Below are 22,531 nucleotides of genomic sequence, written 5' to 3'. Positions count from 1 at the left end.
AAGAATGAGATGGGCCAAATCAAAAACAGCTCCCTTCAGCAGCATTCCACCTGCGGACCAAAGCCCACCAAACTTGCAGCTGGCACTTGGCTGCTTTGGTTTCCTTCTATAAAATTCCTATCCCATATAAAACTCTCCATGCTCCAGGAGACACTGCGCAGGGCTGTTCTTGTCGCAACAGCCTGAATAAAGTCACCATTCCCTTGACATTTGAGTCTCGGAGAATTTTTGCATGTTCGACACTGGACTTCCAAATAATTCTTGGGTCAAACGGGGGAAAATTACAAATTAGCACTTGAAACTGAACACTAATGAAAATGCAACAAATCAAAACTTGGATCTTTAGAAGTTTAAACTTCATGCTTCTATAAGGAAACTGGGAAGGCTGATTACTCGAGTTTTTAAAAAATTGGATGACGTGCCCCACCACTGATGTCACAAGCTCCCCCCACCCCGACCCCCCGCCCAGCTCAATGGCTCCCTGCACAGATGCTTGGTTTCTGGCGCTCAATCACCTCAGCTCCCTGCGCCCAGAGTGGTTAAACTCTCGCTGCGGGCGACTTCCGCTTCCTGGCCTAAATCTGACACGTACTATTCCCCCCGTGGCAACTACCCAGGGTCGGTGACAGCCAGAGCCGGGCGATGCCCCCAGCCGACGGGTGGACAGAGGCGCCGTCAGGTGGGCACGTAGCGGCGCCCCGGGCCCTGCCGCCGCGAGCCGCCTGCGCCGATCGGGGGCCGTTCCGCACCCCGAGAAGTGGAGCGGCGGCTGGGGCGGGGGCCGGCCAGTGTCTGGGCCGGTGCCTTGGAGGTGTCTTTCTAGCTAGGATGGGGGAGAGGGGCAAGGGGGGTTGCAACGCGCGAAGATGCCGCGACTCCCAGGGGATACGGCCTGAGGGCGGGGCCCCGAGCGCAGAGAAGGGAAGGCGCCAGGCCCGCGCCTCGGGGTAATGGTGGAGCATGCGGCGCAGGAGGGAGGAGTCCGGGATCCGCAGGCGGATCTGCTGGGCCCGATCGGCTCCCGGGAAGCCCCACCGGGGAAGGTCTGGCGGGAGACCGCCGGCTCCGGCGCAGCAGAGATGCCCACCCTCCCAAGATGGCGACTCCCGGAGAGACACTCCCAAGGGGACAGCCATGCTAGTGGCCTGACAAAGTCACTAAAGAAAATCGGAAAGCCCGCCTCTCCTCCGACACACACAGACACGCACACGCACTGACACCTCGTGAGTGCACCCAGTGTAATTGGGGGCTAACGGCCGCTTCCGCGCCGACACTGAGCATGTGCAGTGCGAAGTCCAGAAACGTGGGAGTCCCACAGAGGCAGTTTCAATACTTCTGGTTCCGGGACTGAGTTTAACAGAGGCGGCGATTTAGGGCCAGTAGAACGTTGACATAATTATGGGGGTGTTACGACATGGCTTTCGGGCTCAGTGATGGTACTCTGTGGGGTGAGTGATGGGGCGTCTCTGGAGTCACTTATGAGGAGGTGCGTAGAGTGACAGGGGTTTGTGGGTGAATGGTGGGGGCAGTAGGGAAAGTAATAGGTAGTCTGTGGGGTGAGTATTGGGGGGTCTGTGGGGTCATAGTGATGCAGGGTCTATAGGGTGAGCAGGGGGCATCGGTGAGGTGAGCGATGAGGAGTCTGTGGGGTGAGTGATGAGGACCCTCGGAGGCCACTGATGGATGTGGGGTAAGTGACTGAGTCTGTGGGATAAGCGATGGAGGTTTGTGGGGTGAGTGGTCAGGCGTAAGTGCAGTGAGGAATGGGGACTGTGGTGTGAGTGATACAGTCTCAGAGGTGTGATGTGTGCTCTTTGGGGTTAGTGCTGGAGTTCCTGTGGGGCGAATGATGGGGGTTCTGTGGGGTGTCATAGGGGGTTAGTGGGGTAAGTGATGGAGGGGTCTGTGAGATGAATGATGGGAGTTCAGTGGGGTAAGTGATGAGGGTCTTTGAGGAGAGTAATGGGTGGTCTGTGGAGTGAATGATGGAGAGCTTGTGGAGTGAGTGATGGAGAGTGAATGAGTGAGTGAGTGATGGAGAATTTTTGAGGGGAGTGATGAGGGCCGCGGGATGAGTGTTGCAGAGTCTATGAGGTATATGATGGGGTTTATTGGGTGGATGGTCAAGGTTTCTGTGGTGTGAGTGATGGAGCTCTGTGGGATGAATGATAACGTTTCTTTGGGACTAGTGATAGTGATAGAGGGGCCTGTGGAATCAGATATCCTGCTTCATGGGGTCAGTGATAGGTGGTCTTAGGATTGAGATGGGATTGTTTCAAAAACCTACCTTTGACCTTCTTGGTCCTCCTGTATCTTTGTTTTCTGTGTCATTAGTTTCTGCCCTTTATTTCATTCTTTCTTTTCTTTGGGTTTTTTCTTTTATTCTTATTCTTAAATTCCTAAATTGAATGCTTATCTCATTAATAGTCAATCATTTTCTTTTACAGTATAAGCATTAAGTTCATGAATTTTTCTCTAAGAACACTTTAGCTCCATGTCACAAGTGTTGATATGTAACATTTCCACCATGGTTTATTAATAATGTTTTCTAATTTTTGTTGTGGTTTTCTCTCTGATCCCTTAGTTATTTAGTTATGAGATTTTGATTTCCCCAAAAGTTGTAATTTTTGTTATTGATTTCTAAATTATAGCCAGAGACTGTCATCTGAGTGATTATTAGGTGCAGGAATGGATGTTCCTTGAAGTGGATGGTATGTACTGAAATTTAAGTCCAAAACTTTTGTAAAATTGCAACTCCCACCAGCAACATATAAAAGGGCTCATTCCAAAATCATCTCCCACACTGAATGTTGCTGCACTTTTTAATTTCTGCCATTCTGAGGGCCAAACACAACAGTACGTAGCTTACCTTGATGTGCATTTTCCTGACAACTGGTGGCTGAATATCTTCTCATATTTATTGGCTTTTGAAATGTATTTTCAAAAATTTTCATATCCTTTGCTCTTTTTTTTCCTTTATGTAGTTTGTCTTACTAATTTGTGGATATTAACCTTTTGTCATTTATTGTAATTTTTCCCCTTTATCTCTCTTTATATCTTGATTTTTGAAAGGTGTATTCACATATAATTAGAAAAAATAATTATCTGATTAGGTAATTTTTCCTTAACAAGTTCTGAATATCGTGTCTTGCCTAGTGGGTTCTTCCTGCTTTGTGCTTAAATAAATACATGCCTTAAATTTAAATTTTTATTGTTTTAAAGTTAAATTGTAATCCAACTGGAAAATTCTGGTGTGTGGTGTGAGATGAGGTCAAAGTTTCTATTTTCCATTTGGATAGAAAATTTGCCAGCACCAATCATTAAATAAATACCCTTTTCTAACTCAGTTAAATGCCACTTTTGTCACATAAATTCCCAAATGTATATATCGTTCTATTTCTGAACTCTATTTTTTCTTCTGATATATGTATCTACTCCCTTTCAAAAAATTGTTTTGACTTTAGAAATACTTTTAATATTGAATAGTGCTAATCCCCTCACTGTTCCTTTTTTTTTTTTTTTTGGTTGTTTTCTTTAATCTTTTTTAGCATTTATTCTTCTATATGAATGTTAAAACCATTTTATTTCACTTCAAAAGCAATCATTAAAACTATATTTTTAAATTTTCTTCTTATAGATTCAGAACCTTTTTTGAAAAGTTCATTCTTAGATATTTTAAATTTGATATCATCACAGTGAATAGCACATTTCTCTATTTCCACAGAAAAAAATATATAAATTTTTTAATTTTTATTTCTTTTTTGTATTTTATTTCTTATCCAATCCAGCTATCACATTCTCATGTGAATTCCAGTTGCCTTTTATGGTCTCTTAGTTTTCCTAGATATAATATCAGGTCACATCCAATTAACAATGATACTCTCTCTTCCTTTCAAATATTTATTCTGATTACTTCATCTTCTCCTATTGCATTAGCTAGAGCTTTCAGAACAATGTTGAGTGATACTTGATAGAGAGTACCCCATCTTGTTGCTAATTTGAAAGTGAAGGGTATTCATTCATTCATTCAACAAACATTTGTTGAATACCTTCACCTTTCCAGATACGGGGTTTGAAATCCTGCATGGACACTTATTAGCTACATGATCTTTTTTTTTCCTAACAGCTTTATTGATATAATTCAGCTACCATAAACTTCACCATTTAAAGCTTACAATTCAATGGTTGTTAGTATATTCAAGGAGTTGTGCAAACCACCATCATAATCCAATTTTAGAACATTTCATCACCCCAAAAGGAAACATCGTACTCATTCCTCATTCCCACCCCATACCTCCAGCTGCAGACAGCCACTAATTTACTTTCTGTTTCTATAAATTTGCCTATTCTAGACCTTTCATACACATGGAATCAAACAATATATGATCTTTGGTGACTATCTTCTTTCACTTAGCATGTTTTTAAGATTTATCCATGCTATAGCATGTATCAGTACTTCATTTCTTTATTACTGAATAATATTCCTTTGTATGGATATACCACAGTTTGTTTATCCATTCATCAGCTGATGGACATTTGGGCTGTTTTCACTTTCTGGCTACTATGAATAATGTTGATGTGAACATTTGTGTACAAGTTTTTGTGTAGACGTATGTTTTCATTTCTCTCGGAAGTGGAATTGCTAGATCGTATGGTACCTTTGAAGAACTGCCAAACTGTTTTTCAAAAAACCTGCACCATTTTACATCCCACAGCAATATATGAAGGTTCCAATGTGTCATATCCTCATCAACACTTAACAAGTCTTTTTTTTTATTCTAGCCATCTTAGTGGGTGTGAAGTGGTATCTCATTGTGGTTTTGATTTCTATTTCCCTAATGAATGTTGAGCAACTTTTCATGTTTGCAATGGACTAAATGTTTATGTGCCCCTCCCATTCTATGTTGAAATCCTAATCCGCAGTGTGATGGTATAAGGAGGTGAGGCCTTTGGGAGGTGATTAGGTCATGAGGGTGGAGCCCTCATGAATGGGATTAGTACCCTTATAAAAGAGACCTCAGAGAGCCCCCTTCCACCTTTTGCCATGTGAGGACACAACAAGAAGATAGCCATCTATGAATTGGGAGGCAGGTTCTCACCAGTCACCCAACCTGCTGACGTTTGAGCTTGGATTTCCCAGCCTCCAGAACTGTAAGAAATAAATGTTTGCTGTTTAAGCCACCCAGTTTATCGTAGTTCATTACAGCAGCCTGAACACACTAAGACAATGTGTTTAATTGACCATTTGTATGTCTTCTCTGGAGAAATATCGGTTCAAATTCTTTGCCTATTTTTTAATTGGATTATTTGTCTTTGTATCATTGAGTTGTAAGCATCCTTTATATACTCTGGATACAAGTCCCTGGTCAGATATGTGATTTGCATATATTTTCTCCCATTTTATGGGTGTCTTTTCACTTTCTTGGTGGTGACCTTGTAGCACAAAAGTTTTTAATTTTTATGAAGTCTAATTTATCTATTTTTGTTATTGTTGATTGTGCTTTTTTAAAAACATCTTTATTGGAGTATAATTGCTTTACATTATTGTGTTAGTTTCTGCTGTATAACAAAGTGAATCAGCTATACATATACATATATCCCCATATCCCCTCCCTCTTACGTCTCCCTCCCACCCTCCCTATCCCACCCCTCTAGGTGGACACAAAGCACCAAGCTGGTCTCCCTATGCTATTTGGCTGCTTCCCACTAGCTATCGATTTTACATTTGGTAGTGTATATATGTCCATGACACTCTCTCACTTCATCCCAGTTGCTTGTGCTTTTGATGTCATAGATGTTCCTTTCCCCATTGAATTGTACTGAAACCCTTATCTAAAATCAACTGACCATGAGTGTAAAGGCTTATTTCTGAACTCTCAATTCTATTTCATTCATCTATATGCCTCCTTTATGCCAGTACCATACTATGTTGATTTATGTAGCTTTGTAGCAAGTTTTGAAATAGAGAAACGTGTGTCCTCCAACTATGTTCTTATTCAGTATTTTGGCTATTCACTGAATAGTGAATAGGTTAGTGAAGGTTCCTTGCATTTCTATCTGAATTTTAGGATCAGCTCATTACCCTCTGCAAAAATGCCACTGGGATTTTGATAGAGATTGTGTTGAACCTGTACAACATTTAGGGGAATATTGCCATTTTAATGATATTAAGTCTTTTTATCTGGGCATTTTTTTTAGCATAATGTTTTCTGGTGATTTTGGGGGTAGTTGTTGTAATATTTACACAGTTCTTTATTGTTCCTATTTTAATTTGTATTTTTATTAGGGATAGCTCCTGAATTGTGTCAGGTGCTTTTTGATATTAACAGCCTTATGGTATTATTCTCTTTAATTGGTTGTTGTAATGAATTACATTGACGTGTAATGTGGCCGCATCTTTGCCTTCCTGGAAGAATTCTGTTTGGTCAAGGGGAATTTTTCTTATAAGATACATTTGGATTTGAATTAGTAATATTTTATTTAAAATTTTTGCCACTATAAGAAAACTGCTTATAGTTTTCTTTTCTTTTTTCTTTTTTTGTACTATATTTAACACGTGTTGGTATTAAGGTTATGGCAGTTTTTAAAAGGAATTCAGGAGATTTCTATCTTTTTATATGTTAAAATGGCATAGAAATTATCTTCTTTTTAAAGTTCAGCTATAAACACACTTAGAACTGGTGCCTTTTAAAATGGTAAATTTTAATTATTTTATTTTCTCTGATTACTGGTCTTTACAGATTTCTTCTTTTGGGGGGTTTAATTTTGGTGGTTTATGTTTGCTAGGGATTTTATATTTTCATAGAGCCACATATAATGCTTAAATTATTCTAGTCATTTCCACATCTGTGGTAGTAGTTCCTTTTTCATTCCTAAAATTGTGTGAATATATGTGTGATATGTAAGTGTGTGTGTGTGTGTACATGTATATTTCCTTCTCTTTTACCTTTATCAGGTTTCTCATGAATATTTTATTTTCTTTTTCTAATTTCTTAAGTTTAGCACTTAATTCATTTATCTTTGGCTTTTCTTTTTAAATATTAAAAACATTTTAGGCTAAAATATCCCTTAAATATAACTTTAGCCATGTCTCAAAATTAGGTATGAAGTTTATAATTTTATTATTGAATTTATCTTCAATTCTGCCATGTTTGTTTGTTTGTTTGTTTAATTATTTATTGGCTGCACCATGTGGCATGTGAGATCTTAGTTCACTGACCAGGGATCGAACCTGCGCCCCCTACAATGGAAACGTGGAGTCTTAACCACTGGACTGCCAGGGAAGTCCCAATCCTGCCATGTTTAGAGAATATTTCTTTTTCCCCCAGCTTTATTGAGACATACTTGACATATAACATTGTATAAGTTTAAGGTGTACAGTGTGTTGATTTGATACATTTGTATATTGCAAAATGATTATCACCATAGTGTTAGCTAACACTTCCATCATGTCACATAATTACCACTTTGTGTGTGTGTGTGATAAGAACATTTAAGATCTACTCTCTAGACAATATTCGAGTATATGATACAGTATCATTAGCAAAAATCACCATGTTGTACCTTAGATTTTCAGAACTTGTTCATCTTATAACTGGAAGTTTGTACCCTTTGACCAACATCTCCCCATTTCCCCCACCCCCCAGCCCCTAGTAATCATCACTCTACTTAGAGAATATTTCTTTCTTTCTTTTTTTTAATTGAAGTATAGTTGATTTACAATGTTGTGTTAGTTTCAGGTGTACAGCAAAGTGATTCAGTTATATATATATTTTTTCAGATTATTTTCCATTATAGGTTATTACAAGATATTGTATATAGTTCCCTGTGCTATACAGTAAATTCTTATTATCTATTTTTTTTTTAATTTTTTTAATTATTATTATTTTTTTTATTTATTTTTGTCTGTGTTGGGTCTTCGTTTCTGTGCGAGGGCTTTCTCTAGTTGTGGCAAGCGGGGGCCACTCTTCATCGCGGTGCGCAGGCCTCTCACTATCGTGGCCTCTCTTGTTGCGGAGCACAGGCTCCAGACGCACAGGCTCAGTAGTTGTGGCTCACGGGCCTAGTTGCTCCGCGGCATGTGGGATCTTCCCAGACCAGGGCTCGAACCCGTGTCCCCTGCATTGGCAGGCGGACTCTCAACCACTGCGCCACCAGGGAAGCCCTTATTATCTATTTTATGTGTAGTAGTTTGTATCTGTAGAGACTATTTCTTAATTGCAAACTAGTTTTGGTCATTTGGTTATCTTTTTATTCTATATTTCTTTTTTATTGAAATATAATTGTCATATAACATTGTGTAAGTTTAAGGTATACAGTGTTTTGATTTGGTATGTTTATAAATTTATAAATTACGACATGATTACCACAGTAGCTTTAGCTAACACCTCCATCCTGTCACATAATTATCATTTCTTTTCTGTGGTGAGGATGTTTAAGACATAGTCTCTTAGCAATTTTGATTCTATATTTCTGACTTTTGTAGGATTGTTGTCAATATAGCCTGCCAAAACTCTAATTTTTAAGAAATATCAATATTTTTTTCTTTGAGTCCAAGTTACACAATTTAAGAAGTTTTTTTTTAACTGTGCCATGAGTTTAAAAGAAGAGTATATTAATTGGACAGAATTAAATCTAGCATTGATTATATTTTTCAAATCCTCTTTACTTCTTTTTTGGTCTACTTGACCCATTATATTATAATAAAATCTCCCAGGGTAATTGTGATTTTTAAAAACTCTTTATTATGAAATAATTATAGATTCATACGAAGTTGCAAACATAAGACAGAGAAATCCCATGTACCCTTTACCCAGTTCCCCCCAATAGTTACATCTTATAAAATCATAATACAGTATAAAAATTTAACATTGGTACAATGTGTGTGCCTAATTCCTTGTCATTTTGCCATGTGTGTAGATTCGTGTAATGACCACCACAATCAAGATACAGAGCTATTACCCTTTTTATACTTTTCACCCCCACCATCATCCCTAACCTTTGGCCACCAATAATCTGTTTTCCATCTCTATAATTTTGTTATTTTGAGAATATTATATAAATGGAACCATACAGTATGTGGCCTTTGAGATTTTTTTTTTTCACTCAGCATAATGTCCTTGAAAACCATCCTTACAACTATCGTTGTAATGATAGTTCATTTCTTTTTATTGCTGAGTATTATTCCATATTATAGATGTACTACAGTTTGTTTAACTATTCATCTACTGAGGGACATTTTGGTTGTCCCCAGTTTGAGGCTATTACAAATAAAATTGCTATGAACAATTGTACATATTTTTGTGTACATGTAAGATTTCATTTCTCTAGAATGAATGCCCAGAAGTGCAATTGCTGGGTCACTTTTTTAAAGAAACTGCCAAACTGTTTTCCAGAGTGTCTGTACCACTTTACATTCCCACTGACAACACATGAGAGATCATTTCTCTGCATTTTCTCCAGAATTTGGTATTGTCGCTATTTAAAACATTTTTAGCTGTTTTAATAGGTGTGCAGTGATTATATCATCATTGTCTTAATTTGCATTTCCTTAATGGCTAATGACATTGAACATCTTTTAAAAAATTTTTTTATTTTTATACACTTTTAAAAGTTTAGTTTCCACTTACAGTTATTACAAAATATTGGCTATATTCCCCGTGTTGTACAATACACCTTTGAGCCTATCTTACACCCAATAGTTTGTACCTCCCACTCTCAGACCCCTATATTGCCCCTCTTCCCCACACTGGTAACCACTAGTTTGTTCTCTATATCTGTGAGTCCACTGCTGTTTTGTTTTATTCATTAGTTCGTTGTATTTTTTAGATTCCACATACATATAAGCAATATCATACAGTATTTATCTTTCTCTGTCTGACTTATTTCACTTAGCATAATGCCCTCCAAGTTCATCCATGTTGCTGCAATGGCAAAATTTCATTATTTTTTATGGCTGAGTAGTATTCCATTGTATATATATATCACATCTTCTTTATCTATTCATCTGTTGATGGACACAGGTGGTTTCCATGTTTTGGCTACTGTGAATAGTGCTGCTATGAACATTGGGGTTTATGTATCTTTTCAAATTAGTGTTTTTGTTTTTTTCAGATATATATCCAGGAGTGGAATTGCTGGGTCATATGGTAGTTCTATTTTTAGTTTTCTGAGAAACCTCCATACCATTTTCCACAGTGGCTACACCAGTTTACATTCCCACCAACACAACAGTGTACAAGGGTTCCTTTTTCTCCACAAACTTGCCAACATTTGTTATTTGTAGACTTTTTGATAATAGCTCTTCTGACAGGTGTGAGGTGATATCTCATTGTGGTTTTGATTTGCATTTCCCTGATGATTAGTGATGTTGAGCATCTTTTCGTGTGCCTGTTGGCCATCTGCATTTCTTCTTTGGAAAAATGTCTATTCAGTTCTTCTGCTCATTTTTTAATTGGTTTTTTTGTTTTTTTGATGTTGAGTTGTACGAGCTGTTTATATATGTTGGATATTAATACCTTATCGGTCACCTCATTTGCAAATATTTTCTCCCATTCATAGGTTGTCTTTTCGTTTTGTCGATGGCTTCCTTTACTGTACAAAAGCTTTGAACATCTTTTTAAACATTGACACTGAACATCCTTTAAAAATTTTTTTTACTTAAAATATATTTTGAGATATAGATTCACATGCAGTTGTAAAAAATGGTACAAAGTGATCCCTTGTGTACTTTGCCCAGTTTCCTCCAATGGTGACATTTTACAAAATTAAAGTATAATATGCCAACCAGAATTTTGACCTTGATACAATTCCACCATCTTATCCAGATTTCCCGTTTTACTCATACATGTATGTGTATATGCGTGTACCAAGTTTTATACAATTTTATCACCTGTGTAGGTTTGTGTATCCATCACCATAGTCAAAATACTGAGCAGTTCCAACATCACAAGGATCCCTAGTGTTGCCCTTTTATAACCACACCTATTTCCCTCCTGTCTCCACTACCCTTGGAAACCACTAACCTGTGCTCCATGTCTAAAATTTTGTCATTTCAAAATTGTTATATTAATCAAATCATACAGTATATAAACTTTTGAGGTTGGCTTTTTTCACTTAGCATCATGTTCTTAAAAACCATCCAAGTAGCGTGAGTATCAACAGTGCATTCCTTTTTCTTGTTGAATAGCACTCCTTGGGGTGGATGTACCACAGTTTGTTTAACCAGTCGCTTGTTGAAGGACATCTGGACTGATTCCAGTTTTGAGCTATTACCAGTAAAGCTGCTATGAACATTCATGTACAGATTTTTTATGTAAATATAAGCTTTCATGTCTCTGGGATAAATGCTCAAGAGTACTATTGCTGGGCCATATGGTAATTGCATGCTTAGTTTTATAAGAAACTACCAAACCGTTTCCCACCGGCAGTGTAGGAGAGATCCAGTTTTTCTGCAACCTCACCAGCATTTTGTGTTGTCACTATTTTTTATTTTAGCCATTCTGATATATGTATAGTGATATCTCATTGTAGTTTTCATTTTCATTTCCCTGATAAATAATACGGAACCCCTTTTCATATGCTTATTTGCCATCTGTGTATCCTCTGGTGAAATGTTTGTTCATGCATTTTGCCTATTTTCTAATTGAATTGTTTGGATGATTTTACTGTTGAGTTTTGAGAGTTCTTTACATATTCTAGATACCAGTCTTTTGTCAGATATGTTGTCTTCAAGTATTTTTCCCAGTCAGTAGCTTGGCTTTTCATCCTCTTCATCCTTTCCATCCTCTGGTCTTTTTCAGAGCAAAAGTTTTTAAATTTTTGGCAAGACCCGGTTTATCAGTGTTTCCTTTTATGGATTATGCTATGCTTTTGGTGTCCAGTCTAAAAACTTTGTCATTCTCTGATTCTCTGACAGCAACTGAATGTCCAACAATTCAATTCAATTCAATTTTGACACTACCTACCTGGAGTTAGCATCAGATCCCATAAGTTAAAGGGCTCAATCCCACAAGACTGCCCCCACTTCAGATGCCAGTCACTGCAAGTCCCAGGCCACCCATACTTCTGATTTACCGGCTATAAATTGGGGGTTCCCAGGGCCTCTTCTTCAGGTTCAATAATTTGCTAGATTAGCTCACAGAGATCAGGAAAACACTATGTTTACCAGTTTATTGTAAAGGACACAACTCAGGAACAGCCAGATGGAAGAGATACACAGGGCAAGGTATTGGGGGAGAGGCACAGAGCTTCCATGCCCTCTCTGGACATGCCTTCCTCCCAGCACATCTGTGTTCAACCTGGAAGCTCTCCAAACCTCATCATTTAGGGATTTTCCTGGAGGGGTTTATATGGAGGTTCCATCATGTAGACCCCATTGATTAAATCATTGGCCATTGGTGATTGAACTCAATCTCCAGCTCCTCTCCCCTCCCTAGGAGGGAGGTGGTGGTGGGGGAGTGGGACTGAAAGTTTCAACCCTCTAATCAAGCCCTATAACCAAATGATTGGTTCATTTGGCAACCAGCCCCCACCCTAAAGTTATCTAAGAACCCACCAAGAGTCCCTTCATCAGCATAAACTCAGGCATCGTTGGAAGGGGCTTGTAAGGAATAACAAACTAACAAAAGATGCTCTTATCACTCCTATCATTAAGAAATCTCAGGGCTTTTAAGAGATCTGTGCCAGGAACAAAAACCAAATATATATTTCTTATCATACCACACTCTGTCTAGCCCTAAATCCTAAAGATTTTCTCCTATGTTTTTTCTAAAAATTTTATAGTTTTACATTTTACATTTAAGTCTGTGATCCATTTTGAGTTAATTTTTGTGTAAGGAGTGAGGTTTAGGTTGAGGTTCTTTTTGCCCTGAATGTACAGTTGTTCTAGCACCACTTACTTGTTTTGCATCTTTGTAAAAATATCAGTTGGCCATACTTATGTGGGGCTATTTCTGGATCCTCTATTCCGTTCCATTGATCTGTGTCTGTCCCTCTGCCAAAACCACAGTCTTGATTACTGTACCCATGCAGTAAGCTTTAATATCTATTAGAGTGATTCTCCCACTTTATTCTTCTTCAAGACTGGTTTAGCTATTCTAGGAGCTGTGCCTTTCCATATAGATGTTAGAATATGCTTGTCTGTGGATGTTGAACATATTCTCATGTGCTTATTTGCCCTCCATATATTCTCTTTGGTGAAATGTCTCTTCATGTCTTTTGCCCATTTTCTAATTGGGTCGTTTGTTTCTTCAATGTTGAATTTTGAGAGTTCTTATTATGTTATAGATATGAGTCTTTTGTCAAATAAGGGGTTTGTGAATATTTTCTCTCAGTCTGCAGCTTGTCATTTCATCCTCTTAAGAGTGTCTTTTGTAGAGCCACAATTTTTAATTTTGGTGAAGTCAAATTTATCTATTTTTTCTTTTAAAAGATTATGTTTTTGGTGTCATATCTAAGAACTCTTCACTAAGCCCTAAGTCCTGATGATTTTCTCTTCTGTTGTCTTCCAACAGTTTTATAGTTTTACATTTTACATATAAATCTATGATCCATTTTGGGTTAATTTTTTATAAAATGTGATATTAAGAATGAGATTCATTTTTGGTTTTTGTTTCATTTTTGTTTGTTTGTTTTTTGCTTATGAGTGTCCTATTACTCTAGCACCATTTGTTGAAAAGACGTTGAATTGTTTTTGTACCTTTGTAAAAAAATTAGTTGACTATGCTTGTTTCTGGGTCCTCTATTCTGTTCCGTTAATCTATGTGCCTATCCCTTCATCTATACCACATTGTCTTGATTCCCATAGTTAAATAAAAAGTATTGAAATCAGGTAGATTTATTTCTCCCACTTTATTCTTTGTCAGAATTGTTTTAGCTATTCTAGATCCGTTGTCTTTCCACATAGATTTTAGAATAATTTTGCCTATATCTACAAAAAATTCTTGCTGAGATTTTGATAGAAATTATATTGTCTGTATATCAACTTGTGGAGAATTGGTATTTTTACTAAGTTGAGGCTACCAAGCCATAAACACAGTATCTCTCTCCATTTATTTAGATCTTTGTTGATTTCTTTCATCAACGTTTTGTAGTTTTCAGCATGCGAGCCCTCTACATGTTTTGTTACATTTACACCTAAATATTTCGTTTTCTGAGTGATGTAAAGTATTGTTTTTTTGTTTTGGTTTTGGTTTTGGTTTAGTTTTGGTTTTGGTTTGTTTTTTTTGGCCGCGGGATCTTAGTTCCCAGACCAGGGATTGAACCCGTGCCCCCTGCAGTGGAAGTGTGGAGTCTTAACCACTGGACTGCCAGGGAAGTCCCTAAAGTATTGTATTTTTAACTTGTTTCATTATGTTCATTTGCAGTGTGTAAAAATACACCTGATTTTTTGTTTGTTTGTTTCCAGGACAGAGTATGTCTTTATATTGTTGGAAAAGTCATATCCACCAGATACAATGGCTGTTTACATTGAAAGTTCTGCATCAACTTTAACAAAAACATAGACTCTGTCCATTTTCCCTATTTTAGATTACAAGCAGTCTTCTTAAATCGATTTTGAAAGAAGGCAGATAATAAATTAATTAATTAAAATTATTTAATTATAACATACCCCACACGGAACACCATCCTCCTAGTACTTCACCATGATTTCATGTAGTTTCGTTCCAGTGTGATTATTTTGCACTCTTCTTTAGGAATATTTCTGTCTGAGGATGACTTTGCTTGCATTTGGCTGTGTCCCAGGTTTCCTTCAGAACACATTGACAAACCGACTCTGGGGACACCTTATGATTCTGCAAGCCATTACAAGAAAATGCAACTGATTTTTGTGTGTTCTTGTAACTGTAACCTTGCTGAAGCCACTTATTACTTCTAGAAGTTTTTGTGTAGGTTCCTTGGGATTTTCTGTGTAGACCATCATATCATCTGCAAATAGGGACAGTTTTATTTCTTCTTTTTCGATTTGTATGGCTTTTATTTGGTTTTCTTGCCTCATTGCACTGGATAGAACTTTTATTACTGTGTTGAATAAGAGTGGTGATAGTTGATGTCATGCCTTGTTGCTGACCTTAGGGGGCAAACATTCAGTCTCTGACTATTGAGTATGATGTTTCTTGTAGTTTTTGTGTTTTGTGGGTTTTTTTGTAGATTTTTAAAAATCTAGTTGACAAAGTTTCCCTCTATTTCAAGTTTTCTGAGAGTTTTTATCATGAATGGGTGTTGGATTTTGTCAAAACCTTTTTCTGCATCAATTGATATAATCATATGATTTTTCTTGTTTAAGCTGATAATATGGTGGATTACATTGATTTTCAAATATTGAACTAGTCTTGTGTTCTTGGAATAAACTCCAGTTGGTCATGGTGTATAATTCTTTTTATATATTGTTGAATTATATTTGCTGATATTTTGTTTAGAATTTTTGCATCTATGTTCATGAAGGTCTCCAGTTGGACTTTTTTTGGGGCAGGGTTAGATAATGAGATAATTCATCAAGACACATCCTATTTTCAAATACAGGTGATGACAAAATGTGCAAAATTTGCTGTGCAAACTACATATAAACCCAGCAGGAAAACATTAGCACATCAGTAATGTATTTTTTGTACTCTTTGTCTAGCTTTGCTATCAGGTTTTATGGAATGAGTTAGGAAGAATTCCCTCTTCTATTTTCTGGGTGAGATAGTGTGGAGTTGGTGTTAATTCTTTTTGAAAAGTTTGTGGAAATCTCCATTGAAACCATTTGGGCCTAGAGACTTCTATTTCAGTTGTTTTTTTAATTGCAAATTCAATTTCCTTAACAATTATGAAGCTATTCAAATGAACTATTTCATATTGGAAGAGTTGTGGTAGTTTGTACTTTTTGAGGAATTAGACCATTTCATCTAACTTGTCAAATTTATGTGTGTAAAGTTATTCATTGTATTTTTTAAGTTATTCTTTTGATGTCTGCAGGGTCTGTAATGATATCCCCTATTTCATTTTTGATATTAGTCATTTATGTCTTCTTTGATTTTTCCTTTGTCAGTCTTACTAGAGGTTTGTTTATTTTATTGTTCCTTTTTTGGAGAACCAGCTCTTTGTTTCATTGGTTTTCTCTATTGTTTCCCTGTTTTCAATTTCATTGATTTCTGCTTCTACTTTTATTATTTCCTTTCTTCTGCTGGCTTTGGGTTTACATTGCCCTTCTTTTTTAGTGTTTTGAAATGAGTTTAGATTATTGATTTAAGGCTTTTTCTCCTTTCAAATGTATACCATTAGTGCTATAAATTTTCCTCACAACACTGCTTTAGCTTGTACACTGGTTATCAATCCCAGGGGAGGACTCTGAACACTTCTGCCCACGGCATCTTGGTATCAGTGTTACCAAGGAAAGCACAACACAGTCAAGCACTGGATGGAACAACACTTTACTCACACAGAGAAGAGACAGAGCAAGATCAGTTTCAATACTCTGCATAAGTTCCTCATGGCTAGCGGGTCCTCCATCAGCCAAATGGCAAATTAGCATTGGAAAAGATGCTCAACTTCATTAGTTAGCAAAGGAATATAAACTAAAGTAAGATACTCCTCACACCTCTCTCATGCCACAGAGGAAGGACTCCCACCCCTCCCCCATGGAGGCTGAAAAATTGAAAGCTGGGGCTGTGCCTAGGGGTCACTGATGTACAAGCTTCAACAGAACAAAATAGCACACATTGAGTCTGAAATAGGGAAATATATTCCCACACAAGGCGATAAGCCCAACACAGGCTGTGTGGGCTCTTTATCCTTGGTAAGGAAGCGTTCCAGGCCCAAGGCCCATTCTTATATGGACAAGTGGGAGTTGAAAGACTGCATGCACAAGACTGCCTTTCACAACATAACAGTATCCCACAAATTTTGATACGTTGTATTTTCATTTTTGTTCAGTTCAATGTATTTTTAAAATTTCCCTTGAGACTTCCTCTTTGATTCTTGGATTATTTAGAAGTATGTTGTTAAGTTTCCAAGTGTTTGGAGATTCTCCTGTCTTTTTGTTATTAATTACTAGTTTGATTCCATTGTGGTTAGAGAACACACTACATATGATATCAACTCTTTTACATTTGTTGAGGTTTGTTGTATGATCTAGGATATGGTCTATATGGTATATGTTCCATGGGCACTTGAAAAGAATGTGTATTCTGCTATTGTTGGGTAGAATGCTCTATAAATGTTGCTTAGATCCTGTTGGTTGATGGTGCTCTTGATTTCTTTTATAACCTTGCTGATTTTCTGTCTAGTTGTTCTATCAATTGTTGAAGGAAGGGTATTGAAGTTTCCAACTAGTGAATTTGTCTATTTCTCCTTTCAATTCTATCAAATTTTTCTTCACATATTTTGCCATTCAGTTGCTTGGTGCATATACATTCAGGATTGCTATATCTATTTTTTTTAACATCTTTATTGGAGTATAATTGCTTTATAATGGTGTGTTAGTTTCTGCTTTATAACAAAGTGAATCCGTTATACATATACATATGTTCCCATATCTCTTCCCTCTTGCATCTCCCTCCCTCCCACCCTCCCTATCCCACCCCTCTAGGTGGTCACAGAGCACAGAGCTGATCTCCCTGTGCTATGCGGTTGCTTCCCACTAGCTATCTATTTTACGTTTGGTAGTGTATATATGTCCATGCCACTCTCTCACTTTGTCACATCTTACCCTTCCCCATCCCCATATCCTCAAGTCCATTCTCTAGTAGGTCTGTGTGGATTGCTATATCTTCTTGGTAGATTGACCCTTTTATCATTATGCAATGTCCCTATCTGTCCCTGGTAATTTTCTTTATTCTGAAGTCTACTCTATCCAATAAATCCAATCCTGCTTCCTTTTAATTAATGTTTACATGATATATCATTTTTATTCTTTTACTTTCAACCTACATATATCATTATATTTATAGTAAATTTCTTATAGACAGTATATAGTTGGGTCATGATTTTTTAAATCTAACCTGTCCATCTCTGTCTTACAATTGGTATATTTACATTTATACTTTATGTAATTATATGTTAAGGTTTAAGTCTGTCATATTTTGTGTTTTCTGTTTATTCTCTCTATTTTTGTTTTTCTCTTTTCTTTTTCCTGCCCTTCTTTGGAGTATTTGAACATTTTAAAGAATTCCATTTTGATTTATTCATAGTGTTTTCAGGGGGGTCACTTTATATAGCTTTTTAACTGGATGTTCTATGTATCATGTAATATAAACACAACTTATCAAAATCTACTGGTATCATTTTACCACTTCCAGGGAAGCATGGAACCTTAATTACCTTATATCCCTTTATCCTCCCATGTTTAAATATTTCCTTTACATGCATTGAGCACCATATTAGATAGTGTTATAATTTTTGCTTCAACTGTCAAACATAATTTAGAAAACTTAGGAGAAAGAAAGTATATACCTACATATTTGCTCTTTCCGTATCCTTTTTTCCTTACTGATGTCCCAAGTTTTCTTCCTTTAGAATTTCCTTTCTGTTTAAGGAACTTCCTTTAGCCATTGTTTTATGGTAGGTCTGCTGGCAAAAAATTCTCTTAGTTTTCCTTTATCTGAGGATGTCTTGATGTCTTCTTCATTCCTGAAGGATATTTTCAGTGGAGATAGGATCCTGGGCTGAAAGTTCAGCATTTGGAAAATGTTGTACCACTTCCTTCTGGTTTCCGATGAGAAATTTGCTATCATTCAAATTGTTTTTCTTTTATAGATAATGCATCATTTCTCTCCAGCTGCTTTCAGGATTTTTTCTTTCTCTTTAGTTTTCATAAGTTTGACTATGATGTGTCTTGGCATGGATTTTTATTGTTGTTTGTTGCTGTTGTTTTATCCTGTTTGTGTTTCATTCAGCTTCTGGAATATGTAAGTTGATGTCTTTTGCCAAATTTGCAATATTTTCAGCCATTACTTCTTCAAATACTTTTTCAGCCCCATACTCTTTCCTCTCCTCTTAGACACCAATGATTCGAATGTCAAATCTTTTGTTATAGTCTCACATGTCCCTCAGCTGTCTTCATTTTTTTTCCAGTTAATTTTCTCTCTGGAGTTGTTCAGATTGGTTTGTTTCTATTCTGTCTTCAAGTACACTGTTTCTTTTGTCCTCTCCATTCTGTCATTGAGTCCATCCACTGAGTTTCTTATTTCAGTTACTATATTTTTTAGTTCTAAAATTTCCATTTAGTTCTACTTTACATCCTCTATTTCTTTGCTGAGATTTTCTATTGTCTCATTTGTGTTGTGTTTTTTCATAATTGCACAATGAAGCATTTTTATGATGGCTGCTCTAAAATCCTTGTCAGATAATTCCAACATCTATATTATCTCAATGTTGGCATCTGTTCATTGTCTTTTCTTTTTTTTAAATTTTATTATTATTTTTAACATCTTTATTGGAGTATAATTGCTTTACAATGGTGTGTTAGTTTCTGCTTTATAACAAAGTGAATCAGTTATACATATACAATATGTTCCCATTTCTCTTCCCTCTTGCATCTCCCTCCCTCCCACCCTCCTCATCCCACCCCTCTAGGTGGTCACAAAGCACCGAGCTGATCTCCCTGTGCTATGCGGCTGCTTCCCACTAGCTATCGGTTTTACATTTGGTAGTGTATATATGTCCATGCCACTCTCTTACTTTGTCCCAGCTTACCCTTCCCCCTCCCCATGTCCTCAAGTCCATTCTCTAGTAGGTCTGCCTCTTTATTCCCGTCTTGCCCCTAGGTTCTTCATGACCATTTTTTCTTTCTTAGATTCCATATATATGTGTTAGCATAAAGTATTTGTTTTTCTCTTTCTGACTTACTTCACTCTGTATGACAGACTCTAGGTTCATCCACCTCACTACAAATAACTCAGTTTCGTTTCTTTTTATGGCGGAGTAATATTCCATTGTATATATGTGCCACATCTTCTTTATCCATTCATCTGTCGATGGACACTTAGGTTGCTTCCATGTCCTGGCTATTGTAAATAGAGCTGCAGTGAACATTGTGGTACATGACTCTTTTTGAATTATGGTTTTCTCAGGGTATATGCCCAGTGGTGGGATTGCTGGGTCATATGGTAGTTCTATTTTTAGTTTTTTAAGGAACCTCCATACTGTTCTCCATAGTGGCTGTATCAATTTACATTTCCACCAAGAGTCATATGGTAGTTCTATTTTTAGTTTTTTAAGGAGCCTCCATACTGTTCTCCATAGTGGCTGTATCAATTTACATTCCCACCAACAGTGCAAGAGGGTTCCCTTTTCTCCACACCCTCTCCAGCATTTATTGTTTGTAGATTTTTTGATGATGGCCATTCTGACCAGTGTGAGATGATATCATTGTAGTTTTGATTTGCATTTCTCTAATGATTAATGATGTCGAGCATTCTTTCATGTGTTTGTTTGCAATCTGTATATCTTCTTTGGAGAAGTGCCTATTTAGTTCTTCTGCCCATTTTTGGTTTGGGTTGTTTGTTTTTTTGATATTGAGCTGCATGAGCTGCTTGTATATTTTCGAGATTAATCCTTTGTCAGTTGCTTCATTTTCAAATATTTTCTCCCATTCTGAGAATTGTCTTTTCGTCTTGTTTATGGTTTCCTTTGCTGTGCAAAAGCTTTTAAGTTTCATTAGGTTCCATTTGTTTATTTTTGGGGTTTTTTTCCAATTTCTCTAAGAGGTGGGTCTAAAAGGATCTTGCTGTGATTTATGTCATAGAGTGTTCTGCCTATGTTTTCCTCTAAGAGTTTGATAGTGTCTGGCCTTACATTTAGGTCTATAATCCATTTTGAGTTTATTTTTGTGTATGGTGTTAGGGAGTGTTCAAATTTCATTCTTTTAGATGTAGCTGTCCAGTTTTCCCAGCACCACTTATTGAAGAGGCTGTCTTTTCTCCATTGTATATTCTTGCCTCCTTTATCAAAAATAAGGTGACCATATGTGTGTGGGTTTATCTCTGGGCTTTCTATCCTGTTCCATTGATCTATATTTCTGTTTTTGTGCCAGTACCATACTGTCTTGATTATTGTAGCTTCGTAGTATAGGCCAGCAAACCCCAAGGCTACAGATCTCAAAGTCCACTGCCTCAATTGTGGCATGATTCATTGTCTATTCAGGTATTCCACAGATGCAGGGTGCATCAAGTTGATTGTGGAAATTTAATCTGCTGCTTCTGAGGCTGCTGGGAGAAATTTCCCTTTCTCTCCTTTGCACAGCTCCCGGGGTTCAGCTTTGGATTTGGACCCGCCTCTGCATGCAGGTCGCCTGAGGGTGTCTGTTCTTCACTCAGACAGGACGAGGTTAAAGGAGCAGCTGATTCGGGGGCTCTGGCTCACTCAGGCTGGGGGGAGGGTGGGGTACGGAGGCAGGGCGAGCCTGCGGCAGCAGAGGCCAGCATGACATTGCACCAGCCTGAGCGCGCTGTGCGTTCTCCCGGGGAAGTTGTCCCTGGATCACGGGACCCTGGCAGTGGCGGGCTGCACAGGCTCCCGGGAGGGGCGGTGTTGATAGTGACCTGTGCTTGCACACAGGCTTCTTGGTGGCGGCAGCAGCAGCCTTAGCATCTCATGCCCGTCTCTGGGGTCCGCGCTGATAGCCACGGCTCGCGCCCGTCTCTGGAGCTCCTTTAAGAGGCACTCTGAATCCCCTCTCCTCAAGCACCAGGAAACAAAGAGGCAAGAAAAAGTCTCTTGCCTCTTCAGCAGCTCCAGACTTTTTCCTGGACTCCCTCCCGGCTAGCCGTGGCGCACTAGCCCCCTTCAGGCTGTGTTCACGCCACCAACCCCAGTCCTCTCCCTGGGATCCGACCTCCGAAGCCCGAGCCTCAGCTCCCAGCCCCCGCCCGCCCCGGCGGGGGAGCAGACAAGCCTCTCGGGCTGGTGAGTGCTGGTCGGCACCAATCCTCTGTGCGGGGATCTCTCCGCTTTGCCCTTTGCACCCCTGTTGCTGCGCTCTCCTCCGCGGCTCCGAAGCTCCCCCCTCTGCCACCCGCAGTCTCCGCCCGCCTGCGAAGTGGCTTCCTAGTGTGTGGAAACCTTTCCTCCTTCACAGCTCCCTCCCACTGGTGCAGGTCCCGTCCCTATTCTTTTGTCTCTGTTATTTCTTTTTTCTTTTGCCCTACCCAGGTACGTGGGGAGTTTCTTGCCTTTTGGGAGGTCTGAGGTCTTCTGCCAGCATTCAGTAGGTGTTCTGTAGGAGTTGTTCCACATGTAGATGTATTTCTGATGTATTTGTGGGGAGGAGGGTGATCTCCACGTCTTACTCTTCCGCCATCCTCATTGTCTTTTCTCATTCAAGTTGAGATTTTCCTGGTTCTTAGTATGACACCTGATTTTTTTTCCCTGAATACAAGTGAAGCTCATATGTATTCTTCCCCTTTTCTTAGCTTTGATGTTTTTCTTTCTTTTTAAAAATTTTTTAATTTTATATTGGAGTATAGTTGATTTACAATGTTGTGTTAATTTCAGTTGTACAGCAAAGTGATTCAGTTATAATTTACATATGTCTACTCTTTTTCAGATTCTT

General features: G+C 38.1%; 1 protein-coding gene across 1 annotated transcript in view; it reads left to right on the top strand.

The window, feature by feature from the left end:
- The first annotated feature begins 498 nt into the window (after window positions 1-498).
- Window positions 499-22,531, top strand: part of ZNF41 (zinc finger protein 41) — a 55,232-nt gene continuing 33,199 nt past the window's right edge. Inside the window, exon 1 of the mRNA XM_057537633.1 lies at window positions 499-679. The gene's annotated coding sequence lies outside the window, so the exon portion shown is untranslated. The remainder of the gene's footprint in view (window positions 680-22,531) is intronic.

The sequence above is a fragment of the Balaenoptera acutorostrata genome, chromosome X (assembly GCF_949987535.1).
Source record: "Balaenoptera acutorostrata chromosome X, mBalAcu1.1, whole genome shotgun sequence".
Classification (NCBI taxonomy): domain Eukaryota; kingdom Metazoa; phylum Chordata; class Mammalia; order Artiodactyla; family Balaenopteridae; genus Balaenoptera; species Balaenoptera acutorostrata.
The sequence above is the reverse complement of the archived record's forward strand: the minus strand, read 5'-3'. Positions and strand labels throughout refer to the sequence as shown.